General features: G+C 36.9%; 1 non-coding gene across 1 annotated transcript; it reads left to right on the forward strand.

Moving 5' to 3' along the window:
* Positions 1–9,199: 9,199 nt before the first annotated feature.
* TRNAT-UGU (transfer RNA threonine (anticodon UGU)) lies at positions 9,200–9,272 on the forward strand. Its single transcript has one exon. It is a non-coding gene; the product is annotated as a tRNA-Thr (tRNA).
* Positions 9,273–23,348: the final 14,076 nt, after the last annotated feature.

Consider the following 23,348-nt stretch of genomic DNA (forward strand, 5'->3'; position numbering starts at 1 on the left):
ATTTTCAAATGAAGAAATTAAAATCATTTCCAGTCATATGAAAAAAATTATCTAAATCACTATTGATCAGAGAAATGCAAATTAAGACAACTCTAAGGTAAATTTCACACCTCTCAGATTGGCTAAGATGACGACGCGAAAAGATAATGATAAATGTTGAAGAGGATGTGGGAAAACTGGGACATTAATACATTGTTGATGGAATCCAACCATTCTGGAGAACAATTTAGAACTATGTCCAAAGGGCTATCAAACTATAATCCAGTAGTGTCCCTAATGAGTGTGTATCCCAAAGAGATCATAAAAAATGGAAAAGGATCCATGTGCAAAAATGTTTGTGTCTTTTTGTAGAAGCAAGGAACTGGAAACTGAGTGGCTGCCCATAAGTTGGGGAATGGCTAAATAAGTTATGGTATATGAATGTCATGGAATATGATTATTCTATAAGAAATAATCAGCAGGGAGCAGCTAGGTGGCAGCTAGGTGGTGCAGTGGATAGAGCACCAGCCCTGAATTCAGGAGGACCCGAGTTCAAATCTGATCTCAGACATTTAACACTTCCTAGCTGTGTGACCCTGGGCAAGTCACTTAACCCCAGCCTCAGGGAAAAAAAAAAAAAAGAAAGAAAGAAACAATCAGCAGGATGATTTCAGAAAGACCTGGAGAGATTTACATGAATTGATGCTAAGTGAAGTGAATAGAACCAAGAGAACATTATATGCAGCAACAAGATTATGTGATGATCAACTCTGATGGACTTGGCTCTTTTCAACAATGAGGTGATTCAGGCCAGTTCCAATAGACTTATTATAGAGACAGCTAGCTATTTGTATCCAGAAAGAGGACACTGGGGACTGAATGTGGATTACAACATAGTATTTTCACCTTTTTGTGATTATTTGCTTGCTTTTTTTTTTTTTCTTTCTCATTGTTTTCTTTTTGATCTGATTTTTCTTGTGCAGCTTGATAAATGTGGAAATATGTAGAGAAGAATTACTCATATTTAACATATATTAGATTACTTGCGATCTAGAAAAGGAATTAGAGGAAAGGGAGGGAGAAAAATTTAAACACAAGGTTTTGCAAGGTTGAATGCTGAAAACTATTTTTGCCTGTATTTTGAAAATAAAAAGCTATTATTTAAAAATATATTGACCTGGAAATTTAAGTATTTGTGGGAATAACAAACACATATGTTGAAAGTTCCTAATATGAAGGTAGAAGGTGTAAAGGAGGCTGAGCATTCCTCATTGAAGAAGGAGTGAGGTTATCCTAGAAGTTCATAGGTAATGACTGAATTAGATAACAAATTTGAATAGTAAGGAGAAGAGGTATGCTGAATGATAGTAATGAAGAGTAAGGAGTCTTCAACTGAGAATTGGGGGTGGAGAGAGGTATGAAAGGAAATAGTTAATAAGGGATGCAGAGTTGATTGGTGAAAATCAGGTCTTACAGAGCATTAGAAGATGAAAGAAGTGATAAAGTAAAGAAATGTTTTAAACAAGAAGAAAAACTGTCAAGGGAGGATTCAAAAGTATGTATATCTTGTTTGTTTTTGTTTTGCAGTCATGTAAAACATTTCCAAATATTACTCTTTCTGTGCATGAAGACTCAAATAAAGGAAAGTGAAAAGTGAAAAATAGTGTGCTTCAATTTGTTTTCAATCAATATTAATCTTTTCTCAGCTAATCCTTTGGGTCTTGGATTATTATTTTGCTGAGAAGAACTGTCATAGTTGATCATCACATAATTTTGCTGTTACTTTATACAGTGTCCTCCTGGCTCTATTCACTTCATTATGCATCAGTTCAATTAAGTCTTTCCAGTTTTTTCTGAAATAATCCTGTTTGTCACTTTTATAGCACAATAGTAAACCATTACAATTTTATACCACAATCTGTTTAGCTATTGATGAGTATCCCTTTGACTTCTAATTCTTAGCCAACACAATAAGAGCTTTTATAAATATTTTTGCATAAATAGGTCCTTTTACCTTTTTTGGGATGTCAATATCCCAAATATACATACATACATATGTATGGTATAATCTAGAGTGTCCAGGAGCTGGGTCAGAAGGCAAGTAGCCCAAGATCCTGTCTCACTACAATTAGGAACATGACCAGGAAACATTTTGGCCAGAGTCTTCAAGGGCCTTGATCTGCTTCACAACAATAACAAGCATTTGCATAGTTCTTTAAGGTTTGTAAAACATTTTACAGGTTACCTCATTAGATCTTCACAATAACCCTGTAAGATAGGTGCCATTATTATCCCCAATTTGCAAATGAGGAAACTGAAGCTTGAAAGGGTAAATGATTTACCCAAGATCACAGTTATTGTGTTTAATGCAAGATTTCAACTCAAATTTTCCTTATTTCAAGTCCAGTCCTCTGTCTACTCTGCCCCTCTAGCTGTGCTCCTAGTTATGACATTTCTAATAGTCCATCTTTGCTATGAATAGAACTTAATGGTTTTGTGGGAACTTTAAGAACCCATTTGGGAATTAGGATCATAGCAGAAGAATTTTTAGACTCACAAAAGACATAGAAATCCAGCCAGGCAGTGTTAGTGCTAGGCTGAAGAAATGAGGGGGAGGTTGTTGTTTATAGCTAGGTAACCCCAGAGATCACAGAATTCCAGATAGCATGACACTGGCATGGATCCTGAAATCCTCTCTTAGACAAATGAGGAAACTGTGCACAATGGTCTAGCTGTCCATCTGAGAATGGTGAGGCTTTTTTTGTTTTTAAAGCAGAAAGAGAGTTTAGAAGTGATCTAGTTCAACCCCCTTGTTTTAAAGAGGAGGAAATTGGGGTTCATAGGGGTTAAGTGATTTGTCCACTACCTAAGAAGTAGGTATTTAGCAACAAAACCAATATTTGAAGCCAAGTCTTTTCCCATCATACTGTGCTGCTTGTGACTACTCTGTCTAGAATAATGTTCCTCAATAATTGCCCTGGTTCTGGAGAGGTTAACTTGTGAATTTTGGCTTAGAATGATGGTGGTAATAGGTAACTCTCTGCTCCTCAATGCATAAGGCTGACCATCATGCATTGACCAAAATAAATGCCCCTAAGCTTCCAGTGGCAATATACTATATAGTAAGGTTATTAAAAATACATTTGGGTGACCTGGCCCTGTCAATACTAATGCACTCAGGAAGCTGAAGGCAGTTCCCAGGATAGTCATGTCAGGCCTGGAATTCAAATACTTAGTGGCTGAGTAATTACTGTAATAATTAATTTCCATTGCTCAATCCAGCAATCAGACATGTCACTTTACACATGGGGAAAGGTTGCTCCCTGTAGAGTTTACATATACGTGTTCATTTTTTAGAAATAGGGCAGAGTGATCAATATTTAGTTAAGATTTGGACTTCAGTTTGTGGTATGAATGAAATGCTTTTACCTTGCCTGGACGATGGCTTTAGGTTAGGTAGAAATAGGGTAAAATAACTGGTGAGGTTCAAACTTTCCAGAGGTTGCTTATAATTCTTTTTTTTCCCCAAAGTACACAAAGTACAATATAAGTAGATGTTATGGTGTTTGAAATAGCAGCTGCAAAATCTGGACTCTTAAATGTAATGTGCCTGCATCTCTGTAGGAACTTGGAGAGATTTACTTTCATTCCCTTTTCACTGGAGGCCAAAGCCTTTAGCTTGAGGCAAAGTGAACTGACCTTAAGGGCAGGAAGCAAAGGTTGTGATCTGGCTTTGCCTTGAGCCTTAACTTGAAGTCCCATGCCTTTGTGTCTGCTTTTGGGGACTTGGAGGTTTACAAGAAAAAGGCCAACTGGCCAGCAAGGCTGACTGACAAGTGATGCTAAATGCAACAGACCTTTATTTAACACATTTTAACTCATACCAAGAAAGGCTTGGGGCTTAACTTGAGATACCAAAGGGCATGAAGAGAGGAACTCAGAAAGAATAATAATGGATACCTATGGATCACAATCATCAAAAAGATAAGTGTACAACCTGATCTCTGGATGAGAGATGATATATTTATGTTCTAGCTAGTGGAAGGAAATCTGAATCTAGTTCTTGATTCTCCCTCTATCATTCATATTACCCAAATCTATCACTCAATTTAGATCCTGATAGTCATTAAATGACTTGTGCACAGTCACACAGCTAGTAAATAACTGAGGTTAAATTTGAACTCAGGTTCTCCTGATTCCATGGCAGATGTTCTATCCATTGTACCATTTAACTTTCCCTATGTTCATTATCTATTAATTTCCATAACATTCTCCTTCCTTCTTTGTGAATTCAGTATTTCTCTTCACTCCAATTCCTGCCTTCATATTAGGGCCATTAACATACAAGTTGATGTTCCCTCAACTACCCTAACTTCCCAGTTTCTAAATTTGCCCAATTCCCAGTTTCTTCCAGCACACCAACAAAGATGATTATATCCTTGATATTGCCATTACCCTCCTTGTGTTTTACTTCCATGTTTTTGAATTCCAGGTTAATCTGGAATTCAAAGCCATAGGTAAGGTCACCCAAAGCCTTGGCCAGGTCACCCAAATGTATTTTTAATAACCTTACTATATAGTATATTGCCACTGGAAGCTTAGGGGCATTTATTTTGGTCAATGCATGATGGTCAGCCTTATGCATTGAGGAGCAGAGAGTTACCTATTACCACCATCATTCTAAGCCAAAATTCACAAGTTAATCTCTCCAGAACCAGGGCAATTATTGAATCTGGAATTCAAAGCCATCGTCCAGGCAAGGTAAAAGCATTTCATTTGATTCTTATCTTTCATCACTCATTTTTCCTGGGGTTATTGTTAATCCATCTCCTAGAATTTTGTTGTGTTGTCACATCCAACTTTTCATGATCCCATTTAGAGTTTTCTTGACAAAGACACTGGAGTGGTTTGCCCTTTCCTTTCTAGCTTATTTTACAGATGGGAAACTGAAGCAAACAAGATTAACATAGCTAGAAAGTATCTGAGACTAAATTTGAACTCGGGAAGATGAATCTTCCTTCCTGGGAATCTATGCACTGTACCAACTAGCTGTCCATCACCCTGCACCACCTAGCTGTCTTTTACTCTAAAGGTATAAATACCCTAACCTAACCTATCACCTTCAATTCACCACTCTCCAGTTCTTTACTAGGCCATCAACAATATATTACATACACTACTTTCAAATCTCTTGCCCTCCCATTTTCTTCAATTCCATTGCCAATCACACCTTTGCTAAATTCCCAAACTTTAACTTCTCTCATTTTTTTTCCTTTTTATTTACATGCCATTCAATGGAATTGAAGAAAATCACAGAACTGTGTTGATTGGGTCCACCACAAAAATTTCTGCTCATAATTCTCCAAACATTTGCTATTCCACTCACCACAGAGGCTATTCCAAACATCTTCATCCAATCAGAACTCCCCCTCCTCCCAGACTCTCAGCTGAGGACTTTGTTTCAAGCTTCACTGAAAAAAGATTGAAGCCATTCTCTTAGAACTGCTTTTCCCTCCTCCTCCTCACATTACTCAGGTATCTTTGTTCATAATCTCCTTTGCTTGTGTTTTGCATAACAAAATAGCTCTTCTTATTTTCTAGGCAAAACTCCATGCATCCACCACCTTTTGCTTTGTCCAGCTTTCCCCTATTAAACCTCCCTTCAATTTCAATTTAAGAAATCTTCAAATTCTCCCATCTCTTGACTCCTCTGATGCTTACAAAAAAGCCCATGTTTCTCTTATTATTAAAAAATCCTCACTTGATCCTACTAACCCCAATAGTTTTATATATACACATATGTGTATGTACATATATATCTATATATATACTATATATGTGTGTTTATACATATATGCATATATATGTATATATCTTCTCATTCTCACTAAAAATCCTTGAGAAAGGTGTTCACATTAGATATTTATACTGTCTCTCTTCTTGTACTTCTAATCCCTCTATAGTTTTGTATTTTGACTTGTTCATTGCTCTCTCCAAAGTCACAATTACCTTTTAATTGTGAAATCTTTTTCTCAATCCTCATCCTTGACTTCTCTGAGGCCCTTGACACTATTAATCATCTTTTTCTCCTATTTCTCTTTCCTTTCTAGGACACCACTGTGTCCTGATTCTCCTCTTGCCAATATGACTGGTCCTCCTCAGTCTCTTTTGTTGGGTCTTTGTCCAAGACATGTCAACTAACTCTGGGCATGTCCCATAACTGTTCTAGATCCTTTTCTCCTTTCTTTCCTTAATATTTAATTTGTTGATCTCAAGGAGCTGTGGGTTTGATTATCATCTCTACACCAATGATTCCTGGATATATCCAGTCGTATTCTGAGCTTTACTCTCAGAGCACCAACTATCTCTTGGATATCTTGAATGACCTACCATCGCCTCAAATTATATATATATATATATATATATATATATATATATATATATATATATATATATATATATATATATAAAAACAGAAATCATCTTTTTTCTCAAACTCTCTACTTTCAATTTCCCTTTTACTGTCAAGAGTACTCCATCCTCCCAGTTTCCAACGTTCACAACCTAGATGTTATTGTTGACTTCTTTTACCTTCATCCATTGTATCATCAGATCTTGTGTGTGTGTGTTTTGCATTTTAACTTTCTGATATGCCCTGAATAATTACTGACACTCTGATTCGGGTCCTCTTTATCTATTGCCTGGACTATTATAATAATCCTCTTTTTAATGAATGTTTTTATTTTTTCTCAATTCCATGTAAAAAATTTTAACATTCATTTTTAAAAATACCTACTTCTCCCTTTTCCTTGAGAAGAGATGCATTTTGATATAAATTCTCCATGTGCAGTCATGCAAAACATATCTCCATATTAGCCATTTTGAAAAAGAACACACAGATTAAAAAAAAAAACCCAAGAAAAATAAAGTTTAAAAAAGTAGACTTCAATATATATTCAGATTCTATCAGCTTTTTCTCTGTAGGTGGATAGCATTTTTCATCACAAAGTCCTTTAGAATTGTCTTGTATCATCCAAGAGTCTTCTAATTGGTTTTCTTGCCTCGAGTCTCTCCCCATTCCAATCTATCTTCCTTTTAGCTGCCAAAATGATTTTTCCTAAAGCAAAGATCTGACCGTGTCATCTTCTCCTTTACTAAATAAACTCTCGGGGCTCTCTATTACTACTATGATCAAATATAAACTCCTCTGTTTGATATTTAAATCCCTTCAAAACATTATTCCTTTGTACTCAGCTAACCCAGGCCCTGACGCCAGGTAGAATTAAAGAGGAAAGAGAGGGAAACCCAGCCAGCTGAGGCTCATCTCTATCTAGTCAGTAAGTCAGCTAGCATTTATGAGTTGGTTAGTTGTCCTTTGTTCTCCAAGACCACCAAAATCATGTCACTATACTGGAGTCAAGTACAGTGTGTTTGATTGGGTCTGATAAAACCACTATGAATTCAGGGTGCTCTATCATAGGTCAGTCACATGGTCCAAATAAACAAGTGTTTATTAAGCTGCTACTGGATACCAAGGGGCAGCCACATAGTGCAGTGGATAGAGTGAGGGATCTGGAGTCAGGAAGATTCATCTTCCTATGTGACACTGGGTAAGTAAGTCCCTTATCCTGATTTTGCCTCAGTTTCCTCATCTGTAAAATGAACTGGAGAAGAAATCACAAATCACTCCTATATCTTTGCCAAGAAAGTCCTCAAAAAGGCTCAAAAAGAGTCAGACATGACTGAGATTTGACTCTAGGATAAAAACAAAAATTGCTCTAGCATTCAAGGCCCCCTGAGATCTGGTTCTAGCCAGTCTTTCACGTTGCTCCCCCATCACACGGCTTACTTTCCAGACAAACTGGCTTCCCTATAAGACATTACATCACCAGCCTTTTTGACTTCCCTCATGCCTGGGATGGTCTCCTTCTACACTTTTGCCACTTGGAATACTGATCTCCCTCCACGCCTTAGCTCAAGTTCTCCTTCTGTATAAGGCCGGTCCTGACTCTCACCGTTTATTAGCGCCTCTCTCCCCTCCCCTTCCCGTTCTCTAATAAGTTATTCTGAAGATGGTTTATATTTGCTTATGCGCATGTGCATTGATGAGGAAACTGAGGAGGGGGGGTTTAAAGAGCTTGCCTATGGTCACCCGTGTGGTATCAGAGGCAGAGGGGGTGATGGGAAATGTTGGGACTCTAGCTTCCTGGAGTGGTCCCTCGGGGAGGTGTGGGGTGGGGCAGTGGTAGTAACCATTGACAGGTCACAAGGTGTAGATCGCCGGACTGGGAGTCACAGAGACCCCAGAGTTCAAATCCGATCCCACATGGCTACCACCTGTGCGACTCCCAGCAAGTTATCTAACTTTTTTGATCTGTTTCTTCAAATGTCAAATAAAGTCACCTCTTTTGGATGAAATGAGATGTTTGTAAAGCGTCGTGCAGAACTCACAGCATACCATTGCAAGCTGTTACTAAAAGCAGTGTCCCGTTTTTGTTTGTTTTGGTGTCTCCAATGTCTAACACATTCAGTAAGAGCCTAATAAGTGCTTGTAGAATTGAGATGGACGAAAAGGAATGAAGGCCCGCCGGGCGGCTGGGCTTAGACTCAGGACAAGTTGAGTGACACTCCCAGTAGTGTGCTCACGACCAGTCACTTAAGCTGTCTGCCTCATCTGTAACATCGGGAGTTGGGCTGGATCACCTCTGAGCAATCTGTGTTCCCGCAGGGAAGGTGGCGGTGGTCACACGAAGCCCGACAGCCTCCTCCTCTGTCCCGTGGGAAGGCCGGATCACGGACAGAAAGCGCGGGTGTCCCGAGAACGGGAGAAGGCAGAGTCAGAACCGCTTAGACCAATAACAGAACAGCGCGCGGACTTGCTCAGGGTGGTGCTGCAGCGCCACCGCGTGGCCGCCATACATCCCCGCCGGGTGCAAAGTCTCCTCAGTGCGTTCTCCCCGGGGGAGAGGCAGAGGAGGATGCCGCTGAAGGAGGGCTCTGAGGTGGGCCAGGACCAGGGCGAGCAGATTGCGTCTCTGCGTGGGACGAAGGGGGTGGTTGTCAAGGAGACAGGACCTTCTGGCGCGTGCACGTTACACGCACAATCTAACCAAAGCTTTTCCCACGGGTCAGTTTAATTCCCAAGAAACAGCTGGGCACCTGGAAACAGGCAGCGATGACACGCACGTCTTCACGTGTCGTGCAAAACAGTCTAGGTACTGGCTCCATAGCTCAGTGGTTAGAGCACTGGTCTTGTAAACCAGGGGTCGCGAGTTCGATCCTCGCTGGGGCCTTGGAGTTGCTTTAGAGCATTTTGCTTTTATTTTTTCATAGTGAATGTGTCTAATTCCAGGTGCAACGTCTTGCTTGGCTCTACTGGGTTCTTCCAGCATTTTGGTTTGTTGTTTTCTAGTGTTTTCTCCATTCTTCCCCCTTCCGTTTTGCATCCTTGCCTGGCCTGAGGCGGGGGAGGGGAGGCGCACGAAGAGCAGAAAGGGATTAAATTTGAAAGGAATTAGGATCCTAGATTTTCCAGAATTGGGGAAAAACACCTTAGACTGTAGATAGTTGGGACAAAGACCATGGAATATTGGAGCTGCAAGAATTCATCAAGACAAGTTGTAGATGAAATAATATCTAATAAATAATATCTAAGATCTTTTCTATTTTAGGCTGAAGAAACTGGATGGTACAGTGGTTAGAGCATTGTACGAGGAATTAGGGAGAGCTGAGTTCACTTTTTTTTTTTCCTGAGGCAATTGGGGTTAAATGACTTGCCCAGGGTCACACACCTAGGAAGTGTTAAGTGTCTGAGATCAGATTTGAACTCGGGTCCTCCTGAATTCAGGGCTGGTTCTCTATCGAGAACTGAGTTCAAATCTAGCATCAGCTATTTGTGTACCTGACCAACGAATTTAATTTCTCTGTTAAATGGGGACAGCAATTACACTTGCTTATTGGGATTTTTGTAAGGATGAAATAAGATACGTGAAACTGGTTAGCAGTGTTATAGCAAGGGTTCCTTGTGTTCTTCCTAATTCTTAAGATTCAGTCAACAAATCTTATTAAAGACCCACTATGTGCTAGATATTGGGGTTGCAAATTAGAAAACAACAACAAACCTTACTTGTAGGGAATTCAGCCCCTGAAGGGGGAGACAAGAACATAAAAATATGTGCAGAATACATACAGAATATAAAAACATTTACAGAATAAATAGAAAGTTAGCAAAGATACACAAAGTAAAAAAGAGGGAAGTCAATATTGTTAAATAATAGCTTTTTGCTGTTCAGTCTTGTCTGGTTTTTTGTGACTGTAAGTTTTCTTTGCAAAGACACTGCAAAGATACTGCACTGGTTTGCCACTTCTTTCTCCAATTTTATGCTAGTAGGGGTGAAGTGACTTGCCCATTTGGGGTTACATAGTATCTGTGGTCAAATTTGTCTTTCTGATTTCTGATTTCAGGCATTCACTGCATTCATTACCTCATTGCTCCAAGAGTGAAAATAGCTAGCATTTAAATAGTGCTTTAAAGTTTGCTGAGCAGTTTACACTTTTCAACAGCCTTGTGAAATAGACTGGAGATATTATTCCATTTCACAGATGAGGAAATTGAAGGTGAGAGAGGGTTAGTGATTTGCCCAGAATTACACAACTAGTAAGTATCAGTGAGTTAGTCAATAAACATTTATTAAATTGCTACTATGTGTCAGGTACAGTATACTTTGTATACTCTGGTTATACAAAGAAAGGCAAAAGGCTTGCTTTCAGTATCTAAGGAGAGTCAAACTCTATTCTCTGTCTTCATATCCATTTATACCTTCTGTGCTACTCACCCGAGTGTAGTTCAAACAATCCCCTCACTTTACAGGTGAAGAAGAAACTGAAAATTGACTTGCCAGAGGTCACAAGGCCAGTAAGTGGCAGTAGAATCTAATTCAGTTGAATCCAATAAAGTTTTATTAAATGCTTATTATATTAAGAGTGCAGTCCTAAGCAAGAGGGCAAATACTAAAGCCAATAAGAAATGATCAATGCCCATATAGAACTTATGGTTGGTAGGGGGGATACTGTTGTTTGTTGTCATTATGTGTATATAAAATGTGTGTATGTGTGTATAAATTATCTGAGGTCAAATTTGAATTTAGATTTCTCTGTAGGTCTAGCATTCTAAACACTGAACCAACTACTTATCCTCTAAACCTAAAGAAGAGAGGGTCTTCCAATATACTGTGATAAGTAGATTGTTTAAAGGAAGTTATTGTTTGTCATTTGTCCTTTGTTCTCAGAGGACCATAACATCAAGGAGGTGATAATATGATATGCAAGTGAGTTGGATTTAAGTGGTTACCGATTGGGAGTACCAAAGAAGGTTTCATGGAGAGGGGAACATTTGGGCTGAGTTTTGGAAGATTGGTTGAAATTTTACTGGCAGAGATGGGAACAAGGAAAAAGCATTCTAGATATAGGGAATAGATGAGCAAAATCGAAGATTTTTGATGTCTTACTTTATATATCTTAAGGATGTTGTATTATATTGTATTATACCAGTAGGGTAGCCTCAAAAGTCATCTCTAACAATTTTTGCCTGTCAAGAATTATTTTGTATAAAGAAGGCTTAAATGTCATAGCTATGCAATCTTTTTTTTCATTTGAATTATCTGGTGGGACCAGATTTGGTACAGTGGGGTCATTTCTCCTAGGATTTTTAAAGGCAGAGCCTGACCTAGGTTCTCTGATTCCAAAATTCACTCCAAAGGTCAAACTGGATTTCTTTCCCATCTTTATTCTGCCTTATTTCCATCTCCTGTAGAATCCCCTGTGCCTGAAATAAATTACTTTCTCCCTGAATAGGTTCCAGGCCAAGCCCTGCTTGGTCATAGTTTGGTCCTTGATTGACTTAGAGTCAATGTAAATAACAATTGTTTCTGTTTTGAAACAGAAACCCTAAGAGGCTTCCCATTCCAGACTGATTCCTTTTTTTGAATTGATAAAAGAGGCCATTCTTTGCCTTAATTCTTACCTAGCCTTAATCAGTGAATGGACATTGCTTCAGTCAACTTGAGATCTGGTAAAGATCTTAACTTAAAAAGGTCAAGGTCTTCCACTGTATTCAAGGCCATCTCCATTTGACCTGATTTATATCATGCCACTGAATCCAGATATCTCTGGAGGAGAAAGTAAGGCTGGTGACTTTACAGAGCCTGCTTTACTTTCATTTAAATCCATGGTGTCACTTCTTTGATGTCCTGGTCCTCTAAAGAATCCAGGACAAATAACAACAGCATCCTTTAAACTTTTGGTTCATCACAGTATATTGGAAGACCCTCTTTCCTTTAGGTTCAACTAGAAGGCAGCTAGCTGGTTGCTTCAATGTTTAGAATGATAAACTTGTCAGGGAACCCTAAGTTCAAATTTGATCTCAGACATTTTATTATCTGTGTGACAATTAAATTTTCTCTGACTCAATTTCCTCATCTGTAAAATGGGTATGAAAATAGCACATACCTCTGAGAGTTGTAAATAAAATGAAACAATATTTTAAAGGGCTTTTGCAAACTTTAAAGCATTACATTAATGCTAGCTAGTAATAGTAATAATTTAAGTCTTATTTCCTTTATTAAGCCTTTTTTGATTTTGTACTTCCCCTCCCCAGGTGAAAATGATCTCCTCTTCAGTTTTCTTTTAGCACTTTGTCCAAGTCTCTTTTTTTACATTTATATTACTCTCCCTCATTCTGTGTTTATTTATGATTATGCTTTTCCTTCTTTGTGGGTTGTAAGGTCCTTGAATTCCCAGAAGTTGGGGCCACCAAGTGGCCTAAGGAGAGCCAAGTCAATCAATCAAGCCCATGAGTAGCTGATGTATTTTTAGCTTATGTGAGATAGAAAGACACAATCTTGAAGGGAATAAAATTAAACAGATTAGAATATACCAGAAAATATACACATGCATTCAATTTTTTAGATTAGTATAAAGTAAGATCTCAGCTCAGATCAAGAAAAAGATCCCAATCTCACATATGAGGAAAGCTTCTAAATATACTAGAAAAGCAAACTGGAAATCAGGGGTGTGTTGAGAAGCCACTTTCCCTACAAATTTCTGGCTTCAAAAATCTTTTTCTCTTCATCCCTAACTCTCCATCCAGCTTGTGTAGGAGCCAGGTTATAATTTGTTCCTTTAATGAAAATATGAGTTGCTATAAGGCAGGGACTTGCTTTCTTTGTATCTTAGTATTCTTAGCACCTAGGACAGCGCTTTTCACAGGTCAGCACTTAATAAATTAGTGCTTATGTAGAATGAGTGAAATGAACTGGAGTGAAAGTATGAAACTTTACAATTTACTGTAATCTGTGCTTTATAATTTATCTCGAAAGGTTGTTACAGGCATTTAATGAGACCATGTATGGAAACTGCTTTGAAAACTATAAAGCACAATACAAATATGTTATGGTTATATATGTCCTAAAACTCATTAGTATCATTTTTCTGCATGAGATTTGAGCCACATGGGGAGATATTTTCTTACTTGTATCAATCAACAAAATCTCTGTTAAATTTCTACCAATTTGAAATTTTCCCAAATAAACAAATTATAGTCATAGTAATTGTCTTTCTTGACCACATAAGGAATCCCTCTTCCATTTAGATTTTGTGTAGGACATGTGTCATGTCCTTTTTAATTCTTTGGCTTTTTATTTGGAAAATGTAGCACAAAAAGAAAACTACAGACAGATTTGCCTAGATTGCATAACACTGTATGCAAAGTTCTTCTAACAATATCTAGGCTCCTAAACCCACCCCCCCCCCAATATGGTGAGGAAGTGAGTATGCAAGAAACAGATTGAGGGATTGTGGGAGTTGAGGACCAAATGTCTGGGTCCCAGTTTGTATGACTTTGGGTACGTAACTTAGCTAGAGAGCCTGAGGAAGCTAAAGAAAAAGGCAATCAGTTCCCTGAGAACCAAAAAGAATTTGCTGTTTCTCCCTTCTTGTGTTGGATGGTATGCTTAACATTCTAAGCCATGACTATTTTACTGACAGCACCTGGTCCTAATTACCAGATGGGATCAGTCTCTGGTGACTACATGCATATAGATTATTTTCTTAAAGATTTTTTATAGATTAAAAAAAGTTACATAGGATGTAAAGATAGGGATGAGTTATACCATTGGAAGCAGTGACTGCATTGATGACAACATAAATCCAATTGAAGTCTTGTCCCATATACTTAGTGATAAATGCTTTTTTTTTTTTTAATGGCATTTGACTTCCAGAGCAACCAATCAATCAACAAGAATTTATTAAGTTCCCACTATGTGTTAGTGACTCAGTGGATAGATTGCTGGGCTTAGAGTCAAGAAGAATCATCTTCCTGAGTTCAAATCTGATCTCAGACATTTACTAGCTATGTGATCCTGGGCAAGTCACTTAATCTTTTTCTTGCCTCAGTTTCCTCATCTGTAAAATGAGCTAAGGAAAAAAAAATGTCAAACCACTCCAGTGTTTCTACTAAGAAAATCCCAAATGGGGTCACAGAGAGTTGGACACGACTGAAAACAAGTGAATAACACCAAAAACATATTAGGTACTATTGTGTAAGATTGTGGGAGTACAAGTATAAAAAGAATGAAAGAATTTCTATTCACAATGAATTTCTAGTCCAATGATGGGTAGCACTAGAAAAGAAAAGTAGGCTAGACAGAAACGTTATTTTATTAAGTAACTGATCATATACTACACACACATCTTTCATCCAGATCAATAATATCATCTCTATAGAGCACTGCTGATGTGGAAAAGAGTCAATGAGAAGTGCTGTGATACGGAGCCACCTGCCAGTGCTGAAGGTCTAACTCAGATCTGTATAATGGATCTCTTCATGGGAGAGGATGATGATGATACAAGGAGACTGAGAGGCACTTGCATTGTCTGACCTTGTTCCTCTTCCCTTTTGCCTCCAATTTATTTCATTCCCAATGGACAAGGAACTCCTGCATCAGCAAAGGCTGCTTTGCAACTCCTTCAAGTGTTACAATCCACAGCTGTGGAGGCTCTCAAAGAATCGACGTACCCCTTCACTTAGGCACAGTCTTTAACAGATAAGAATCCCAATTTCTGAGTACTTGTCTTTTTAGGTGGCTTTACAAAGACATGACACAAAATTTCTGTGTATAGTGTTAAACTGATTTTTAATAGCCAAGATCTATTTGAATAAACCACTTTTCACAGCAAACAACACGTTTCTGCTCCTAGTATGGCTACAAATCTAATTTTTTTGAGGTAGGGAGATTTGAATGTCTCAATTGAAAAATTTTTGTCACATCATTTAATGATGAAAACCAACTTGTGGAAATATAACTTATAAATAACACAAGTATGACCACATTTAGGAAGTCAGGGAAGCTGAGCTATGGCATTGGCAAGAAGCATCTTTAGGCCATAGACTTTAGGAATATACTATTCTTTCTACTATTCTGGGATGTCTGCAGGCAGGAAACAAAAACAGAAAGGATCAGACCTTCTGGGATAGTTGTAGAGCTAACTGTCTTAGAAAGAGAGAGAGCACCAGATGAGACCACCTTTTATTAGAACATATATCCCTCAGGGACTATTGTTTCTGGGTGGCTTCTCCTATATAGCTCTGATTCCCTTGTGTTCTATGCCCTCTGGGGAAGTCCTATGTACTGACCCATGCTTCGAACTGCCTGAAGTTTTGAGCACAGAGAGCATCAAAGGATTTAAGGAAGATGACTTCATGTATTCTCTCATGCCTGTCTATGTGGAGTGTGAGGAATCCTAACAGTCCATAATAGGCATTAATTCCTTGCATACCTGGAGTTTTTTTTTTTATTAATGTCATCATGATGGATTTGTCAGTATCTTTTTTATCAAGTAACTTGGGAAATGACAGGTGATAGTATTTGAAATGATTTGAGTTTTGACATGATTTCTTTAAAAAAAAAATCCATCTTTTTTTTAATGGGTTTATCTTTTTGAAATTGTGATGTGCACTTTATCTCTCCTTGATGAATGATGATGAATAAAGCTCAGTCATTTAAACCCTCCTATCTTGTCAAAACTAACAGGGCCAGGCTCTACAAAGGAGCATCAATCTGTAAGGACTTCCCAAGTACCTACTCTGTGCTCAATCTTCTGTTAAGATATAACAGGAAATCTCAAGAAATGATGGAAAGCATCCTGGGCTTAGAGTTAGTAGAATTGTGGTTAAGTCCTGGGTGTGTCATATATTACCTATGTAACTTGGACAAGTCATAAGTAAGACAAAGTGAACTTCTTACTAGTAACTGTCTCCTAAAATATCACTTCTCAAATTGTGGTCCACGGATTCCTGGATTGTCTCTTACCCTTTCATTGGATCCTTGAGGTGAAATATAATTGCATTTAATTCTCCCAGTAATAGTGAGAGATTGATGCTATTGGTATCCCCATAGTAAAGATGGGGAAATTGAGGCAAATAGAAGCTTAAATGTCCAAGGTCACATAACTAGCAAGTGGGAAGCTGGATTTGGACTTAGGTTCTCTGACTTTAAACCCAATGTTTTTTCTATCCACTATGTCACCTGTCTACCATAGCATAACAGGAAAGATTGAATGCAAAAGCAAATAGGAGAATACAGCTATCTTCTATTAAGCTAGGCCTTAAAGAGATTTGCAAAAATATGTAAAACAACACCATTCTTATTACATTTTTGTTTGAAAAATATAGTTTTTATCACAAAAATATTTTATTTTGACATGTAATGGGTTTATTGGTATTTTAATTAGATAATTTAAAAATCTGTTTTAATTTTGAATATAGTAAATATCATTGTCTTTAGCCCACATAAACAAAATAATTTTTAAGAGTGTGAAAGGGAGGGGAATGGCCAGACAGATAGTATAGTAAATAGCGCTCTGGCTCTGTAGTCTGGAAATTATCAATATTTTCCTCTCAATATGTATCCCAATACCTGGGTACATTGTAGATGCCTAATAAGGATTTGACTAATGATGTCCATGATGAAGACATAGGTTGAGGCAGAGAATAATAAAGACTCTTTCCCCAAGGAGCAGAGATTTATTCAAGGTGGAAAACCTGATAATTGAGAAATAACAGAAAACAGGTTGAGTTCAGCAGTGTCAAGTGCTTCTTACACCTGTGTTCAAACTTTTTGGAATAGAAATTGGAATGAAAGGGAAAAATGACTCTTCTACTTACTGATCCTTGGTGGAAAGGAGAAAGAGAACTTTGTTACCATATACCTTAAATTCTTGATGATTCATGATAAGAAGGAAGAGAAATCACTGGAATAAGTGAAACATAAAAATATTTCATAGATCTCATTTGAACTTTCCCTCCACATTTTTCCCATGATCAAATAATGATAAGGAGAATTTTGCAGTTTTAAGTTACACTTTTGTTCATCTACAACAAATATTTATTTATTCATCCATCCATTCATTCACTTATGTAAAACAAATATTTATTAATGATATTCTCTGGGACTAGAGCCAGGCTTGGGGTGCTCCAGTGGATACAGACATTTTCATGGGCTTGTTCCCTGCCTTTGAAGAACTTGCAGTGGCACTGGGTAATTAATAGGTATACATTGGTAATGAAGACATCATAACCCCAAAATTAGAGAGAATAAGTAAATATCAGTGTGAATAGGACAATAGAGAATGTTATAGGAAATCAGAGGAGGAAATAAGAGTAGGTTATATGGAAGTAAAATTTGAGCCTGACCCAATAAAGGGCTAAACTGTTTTATTAGTTACTTTAAGTGAGATTTAGTAATTGAATTGGGAGGGGATATGGAAGGGAAGAAGCATTTATTTAGCACCTATTGTGTGTCTGTAACTTTACAAATATTATTTTATTTGCTCCTCAAAACAACTTTGCAGGGAAAGTGATATTATCATTTCCATTTTACAGTTGAGAAAACTGAGGCAAACAGGAAATTGTGACATTCCCAGAGTAGTGTCTGAGGCTTGATATGAACTCAGGGGCCTTCATAATTCCAACATCAATGCTCTACCTACTATGCTACTTAGCTGTCTCTAAATGATTGACTCAAACAACTCTTATCTTTACATAGATAATGAAGGGGAGAAGCAACCCAACATACTACATAAAGAATGGGCATTGAAATCAGGAAGAACTACATTCAAGCCATCTCTGATGCTTTTCAGGAAGTAGGAAGAAGATTGGATTTACTTATATTCTTCCAGATTGGAAGTATAGAGTCAAGTATAGACTAATACACCCAACCCCAATGGCGGTTTCCACAGAGATTTTGGCCTGCTCTGTTTCTGATGTAGGCTGGTTTGAGTTTCTTAGACAACTTTCTGGACACTTCACTTCCAGTGGCTCATCATATTAGTTCTAGACTCTGCATTCAGCCCTGTGGTAGCTTGAACTCAAAGTGATCCTCAGCCTCAGACTTCCCATCATGAGATGTTACAAGTGTGCCCCACCATCCCTAATCTCTGATACATGTTGAGAGTGTGGCCCTGGTTAAGCCATCTAACTTCTCAGTACCTCCTGCTATTCATAAAAACTATGATTTACAGGGGAGGTGATGATCTGTATATGTAAAGAAAGTTACTTTACTGGAAACAAGTGAATTCAAAAGCATTTATTTATTAAGTGCCTAACATGGAGTTCAGGGCTAGAGTTAGGAAGACCAAATCTGGCCTCAGAAATTACTAGCTGTGTGACTGGCCAAGTTTTTAATCCTGTTTGCCCCAGTTTTATCATTTGTAAAATGAACTGGAAAAGAAAATATTCCAGTATTTTTGCCAAGAAAATCCCAAATGGAATCATGGAGAGTCAGACATGACTGAAAAAATGTTCAATATCAACTATGTGCTGACCCTAGACTCCCAACAATGATTTACCCAGTCACCTTCCTTCTATGCCTCCTTGTCATTGTGACTGCTACACCCTGGGCCAAACTCTCATAATTAGTGAGAAAAATTCATTATATTTAGCTAGAATTTGCCTATAGTAATAAAATAATAAGTCTAGGTCAATAGAGGCAGGTAGATGTTACGGTGGATAGAGTACTGGCACTGACTTCAAATCCAATCTCAGATATTTGACTCTTATTAGCAGTGTGACCCTGGTCAAGTCACTTAACCCCAATTGTCTTGTCAGAAGAGAAATTATTATTATTATTCTCAACTTATAGATGAGAAAATTGGGACTCAGAAAAAGTTAAATATTTATTCAGGGTCATATAATTAAATAAGTGTTGGAGTCAGAATTCAAACCCATCTCCATACTGACTACTAAAACTCTATGACTTACTGTTCAGTAGAGTATCACTTATTTTTCCTTATTTTCTGATTAAGATGTAAAAAGTTCCTATTTGGACATTTAGGCTGAAGATTTCCTCCATTTAGTTTAGTTAATGGTTAATTGAGATTTGTTTTAAAATTGTTTATAGTAACAATATTTTTAAAAGAGTCTATTTTTTCTCTAAGTTGACATTTTAAACTGAAAAGAAACATCAGGTATTTTCTGAATAGTTCCTATGAAGAAAATAGACCTCCCTTCGTTCATTGCACAGATGTGTACTATAAGTATAGAATATTGTATATACTATCAGATTCAGCTAACATTTTGATTTGTTTTCCCAAACTGCTTTTAGTAACTTCAACTCAGACATATACTAGCTGTGTGAACCTGGACAAGTCACTTTGCTGCAATTCCTTCATCTGTAAAAAAAAAAAAAAATTGTGGATAATAATAGCACTTGCCTGTTGAGATTGTTGTGTGGATTAAGTGAGAATTTTAAATGCTTATCCTGGTTTCTGGCAAGTAGTAAACACTATAAATATTAGTTATTATATTGTGTTGTATATTATTATAATTTATTCATTTTTATTTTCCTATTTTTAATTTTCTCACTCTTTTTAATAAAATTAGCAAAAGGTATATAGATTGTTGACCTGCTTTTATTCTCTTTTTATATTTAGAAATGAATGTGAAAGGAAAACAAAACATAAGGAATGATGACAAACTTAAAAACAAAACACAAATCTCCATATGTACTAGTTTTATCTTAAGCTCGTTCAAATAGCTTTTTGTTTTCCTCTGGGTTCCAGTTAAAAGAGACACAGATGCTCTCCCAGGCAGCATCATGAAGATGTATTTACCCTCTTCAACATTCTGTCCTTGGTTCTGAAACAGGACAAGACCATCAGGGACAGCTTCATGGAATTCAAGGCTGTGTGTAGAATGTCCAATCTTAGCAACAAACTGGAGAGCAGGATTTTGTTTCTAGTTGAACAGGAGGAGGGAACCTCTTGCCTTAAGAGAATCATTGTGATGAATTTACCCAGATTTCTTTTCTAGATGAGAATGCTCTTGTTCCTGAATTTGTGCTTTAATTGACATAGGCAAAAGCTGACATTTTAAATGTTTGGGAACTCAAGACTTTGCAAACATAATTTTGGAGTGTGTTGTTTTTGTTGTTGTTTGAGTAGCAATAATCATTCATATTTGTCCATATTCAGAATCCAAATAGCCTATAGCTTTCTAATAATTTTCAAAGCATTCAACATATTTCAATTATAATTAGGCAAATCCTTGCTGTAGTTGCTAATAATTCTTCAAAAAATTATAGACACTTCAAACATCTTTGATTTCTTCTATATAAGAATTCTCTTTAATGAGGCAAATCCATTTATAATTTAATAAATACATTTTACAGACTTGCCTGAGATTCAGAGAGTTTAACGGATATGCCCCAATATACAACTAGCAAATGTCAGAAAAAGGATTTGAACTGAGATTTCTTCCTGACATTCTTTCTAGCATTCTATGCCCTACATGATGCTATTAACCATTAATTATAACCATAGTTAATCATTCTAGTGCACTTTACATAACATTTTCTTGCAACAGCCATGTGAGGTTGTTGTGGTTGCTGTTGTGATTGTTGTTTTTGTCCTTCATTCTCAATGAACCATGACATCAGAAAGGTGTTGCCATGACATGCAAAATGAACTGGATTTAGGTGAGGGAGGGCTATGCAAGGTCACCTGCCTTACTTTATCTTTCAGAACCATATGGTCCAATGGCAAGATATAGATCAGGTTAATAGAAGATGGTTCTAGATTCCCTGTGTAGTAAATAAGGCTAGTTTTATTATCTCCATTAACTCCAATTACTAATGGGCCAGAAACTGAGGTCCAGAGAGAGTCATTCATTGATTTGTCGTGGTCATTAATGGAAGAATGGGAAATCAGACCTAGGTTATTTGATTCCAAACCCAGTGATCTCTATATTGTGTGTTACACATTTTCTATTCTTTAGGCTAGGAAATTTATTTAAAGTATTACATAATGAAAGTGCTGTATATCAAAGCTTAAACTGAAGGTCGAAACTCCATGATGGGCTTATGTAACCAAATATGGGGATTGCAAAATTATTATTTATTATCAGTAAATGTTTGACTTTTATGCCTATTGTGTGTGTGTGTGTGTGTGTGTGTGTGTGTGTATCCATGATCACGTAAAAAATTCTTGAACAAAAGGAGTTGCAAGTGGAAAAAGTTTAAGAAGCCTTGTTATAAATCTGTAGCCTGTAGGCTAATTTCCAAAAAGCCTGCAAAGACTTAAATATACAGATACTGAGTGAAGTGAGCAGAAACGAGAGAATATTGTACATAGTTAACAGCAAGATTGTGTAATGATCAATTATGGTGAACTTGCTCTTTGCAACAATGCAGCAATTCAAAGCAATTCCAATAGACTTGGGATGAAAAATGCTATATGCAACCAGTGAGAGAATTATGGAGACTGAATGTGAATAGAAGCATAGTATTTTCACTTTTCATTTGTTTTTTTTTTCTTTCTCATGGTTTTTTCCCTTTTGGCCTAATTTTTCTTGTACAATATGACAAACATGGAAATATGTTTAAAAGTATTATACATATTTGACCTATATCAGATTATTTGGTGTCTTAGAGAGAGGGAAAATAAGGGAGGGAGAGAGAAAAATTTGGAACACAGGGTTTTACAAAAATAAATATTGAAAACCATCTTTCAATGTATTTAGAAAATAAAATACTATTAAAAAAAGAGAAGCCCTGCTATATATTAAGATCATACCTCTCTCTTTAATTGTTTCACATACTCCCTCACTGTCTTAGAAGTTAGAAAGAAAGAAAGAAAGAAAGAAAGAAAGAAAGAAAGAAAGAAAGAAAGAAAGAAAGAAAGAAAGAACAAAAGAAAGAAAGGAGGGAGGGAGGAAGATAGATGATGGATAGATAGATGGATGGGTAGATGGATGGGCGGACAGATGTGCAGATGGATGGATGAATGGATGGATGAATAAGTTTGAACCTCCAAGCTATCCGTTATTGAGCTTCACATTGACCCCTTAATATTTTGTGAGCAAGGGGAATTGGAAATCACTTCATCAAGAACAAAACATTCCATATTAACTTCATTTCCTTTTTTGATAAGATTTCTTTACTAATAAAATAGGGAATGACGACATAGTATATCTGAATTTCAACAAAGTCTATGACACTTTTTTTGTTTAATGTAATAATTATACTAGAATTTATGTGAAGTTGTATAAAGTAGAGCTATACACATGCATGTTTTTAATATATAATATATGTATTATCTCATTTGAGGTAACACAAAAATCCTGTCAGGAGAGTATTCTTCTTATCCTCATTTTACATATGAGGAAACTGAGGCTAAGAAAGGTTAAGTGACTTTCCCAGGGTGATGTGGCTAATAATTGTCTGCGTCAGGATTTGAAGTCAGATATTTCCAACTCCAAATGCAGCACTCTATTCACTGTATGACCAAACTGCTTCTCATATGGATGAAATATAAAGGAACAAGTTATACCATAAGGAAATAAGAAAGGTCAATTTCAGCACAAAAAGAGATCTCAAATGGAATCTGGCCTTAAATCTAAGTTCATTAATATTTTTATCAATTCAAATTTGACATTGAAATTCAGAGACAAGGTTACAAAATTTAATATTTCACAGTAGAGAAAACTGGAGCTTTAATAGATTAAATGATTTGCAACTACAATTGCTTAGTGGTAGAGCTGAAATTCAAACTCAATTCTGACTCACTTAAATTTTCACCATTGCATGTTGCATCCTGCAGTGAACTGGGGGAAAGTATCTAATCTAATAGAATAAAATTAATAAGGATACATTTAAAGTCCTATAGTTAAAGAAGTCAATTACATAGGGAATCAAAAAGGCAGGAATATGCAATAGAATCACTGACAAAAATAGAGTAATCAGGGAAAAAGATAATACTTTTAATTTTGGAAATTGACTCTTATGTGCCAATGTATTATTAAAATGCCAAAAGAAATC

This window comes from Sminthopsis crassicaudata, chromosome 2 (genome assembly GCF_048593235.1).
Source record: "Sminthopsis crassicaudata isolate SCR6 chromosome 2, ASM4859323v1, whole genome shotgun sequence".
Lineage (NCBI taxonomy): Eukaryota > Metazoa > Chordata > Mammalia > Dasyuromorphia > Dasyuridae > Sminthopsis > Sminthopsis crassicaudata.